Source organism: Mycetomoellerius zeteki, unplaced genomic scaffold (genome assembly GCF_001594055.1).
Source record: "Mycetomoellerius zeteki isolate Tzet28-1 unplaced genomic scaffold, Tzet1.0 scaffold368, whole genome shotgun sequence".
In the NCBI taxonomy this organism is placed as follows: Eukaryota; Metazoa; Arthropoda; class Insecta; order Hymenoptera; family Formicidae; genus Mycetomoellerius; species Mycetomoellerius zeteki.
The window spans coordinates 652-3,278 of NW_017257358.1; positions in this window are offsets into that span (position 1 = coordinate 652).

Sequence of the window (2,627 nt, forward strand, 5' to 3'; positions counted from 1 at the left end):
ATTCCTGCGAATGCCGAAATCAGTCTATTCGAGTCGGTACAGGGGCCCATGCACCTTGCGCAACACAAGATACGCGTAAATCCAGACACGAGGTCAATAAAGCAGCGATATCGCCCCCGCAACCCCGCAATGCAAGCGGTAATAGATAGCGAGGTACAAGAAATGGCACGCGAGGGTATAATTGAGCCAGCATCAAGCCCTTGGAGCTCGCCGATAATCGTTGTTAAGAAGAAAAACGGCAAGAATCGTTTTTGCATCGACTTTCGGCGAGTCAACGAGATTACCAAACCCGCTACCGCAAGTCACAGCCACACTAGACAAATTGCGAGGGGCACACTACTTATCAACTCTCGATCTCAGAAACGGATACTGGCAGATTCCGCTCACACCCGATAGTAAACCCAACACCGCGTTTACGATCCCCGGGAAGGGACTATTTCAATTCACCGTTATGCCATTCGGCTTGCACTCGGCGCCGGCCACGTTCTAGCGACTACTAGACACTGTACTCGGCCCCGAATTAGAGCCACATGTCTTCGTTTATTTAGATGACATTATCATTGTGAACCAAACATTCAAAGAACACCCCGCCACCCTTGAAGAGGTTTTTAAGCGCCTCTGCGAGGCCAGACTTAGAATCAACCCGGATAAATGCCATTTCTGCGTAGATCGTTTAAAATACCTGGGACATATCGTCGACCGCGAGGGGATCCGACCCTGAGAAGGTAAAATCAATCGTAGACTGGCCCGCCCCGCAAACGACAAAACAGACGTGGCAATTCTTAGAACTGGTGTCATAGTACCGATGTTTCATACAAAATTTTGCCACTGTTGCGACACCACTCACCGCGCTAACTCGGAAAAACGCACGCTGGAAATGGGGGCCGGACGAGGAATCCGTGTTCAAATAATTAAAGACCACCCTGACTACCATCCCAGTACTAACCTGCCCTGACTTCACCCGGCGATTCATTTTGCAAATAGACGTGAGCAATACCGGATTGGGGGCAGTCCTGACCCAAAATTTCCCGGAGGGCGAACGAGTGGTCGCGTATGCAAGCTGCACGCTGAACCAGGCTGAACGGAACTACAGCGCGACCGAACTCGAATGCCTCGCCGTCATCTGGGGCATCCGCCGAATGCGCGACTACCTCGAAGGTTACGCATTCACCGTCATAACGGATCACCCTGAAGTGGTTGCAAAGATTAGAGTCACCTACCGGATGCCTCGAACGATGGGCATTCGAGCTGCAACAGTTTGACTTCGATATAAAATACCGAAGGGGTACCTTGAACCACGTAGCGGACGCACTATCACGCCAACCTGCCGCGGCTGCGGCTACCGAACGCCCACGCTGCCCTTGGTACCGCCGACTCGCTACTGGCATCCAGGAAGACCCGGGACGGCTCCCCGACTACGAAATAAAAAACGGGAACGTGTATCGCCACGTTTTACACGACCTCGACTTCACTGAAACCCCCGCCGAACACCAGTGGAAGGAATGCGTGCCCAAAGAACGGCGCAACGAAGTTATGAGGGCTAACCACGACGAAGCCACCGCAGAGCACCTGGGGATCGCAAAAACAATCTCGCGCATTATGCACCTCTACCACTGGCCCGGAATGGCATGTTAACGTCCATACCACGGGCTAAAGTACCAGTTCTCATCTGATCACTGAAGTCAAGCAACGTTGGGCACGGTTAGTACTTGGATGAGTGACCACTTGGGAACACTGTGTGATATTGCATGTAACTACCTTACTTTTTAAATTCGGACGTAGCTCGTCGGATTTGTTGGCACGGTGCAAAAAAAGAGGTTCTATCTGGAGAGGCGAGATGCAATAAAGAAAAACGGTTGTATTTATGATAAAGAGACGAAATATGTATTTCTCTCTTTCGTGAAACGTATCGTTTACACTTCTCGCTACCGGTGCGTGGTTTCGCGGAATATCCGTCGCTGTGGAATTCCGTGCAACCGGCCAGAAGAACGACGTGGTGACGGAATACAAATGCTACGCGTATGATGTGTTCGTGGGTGTGTTTGTACATATACGTATGTTTGTCGTGTCAACGCGGTCTGGCTCGATGTTGTCGCAAACGGTCGCGGCATATACGGAAGCGTATATGCGTGTAAACATTCGTCAAAATTCAAGAAATCCAATCTACAAAACTCTACAAACCTTATTCGGTTAAAAAACAACTTATTCTTCGTACAAAATCTCACAATTCCGGCAATTCCGTACATTGCATGCGCATAAAATAAAAACTTGCGGATAAAAATCGGCGGAACGAACGTAAAACAGGTTAAACCTATCATGGGGTACGTTCCACATAACGCTCGTAACACTCACGCTCGCAATGACGCTATCACCCGTTCCACTAGCATGAGCGTTGCGATAAGTGGAACGAGTGAAGAGCTTATTTATTGAATCGTTATTCGTGATCGATGTGATCTTGTATTTACAGTGGCAGAGTAAAATTCGGAAAAATAAGTATGGAGAAATAAAATAAAGAAATATGTATGGATAAATAAAAAATAAATGAAAGTATAAAAAATAAATAAAATAAAAGTATAAATAAAAACTATAAATATAAATAAAAATAAAAATAAATATAAATATAAATA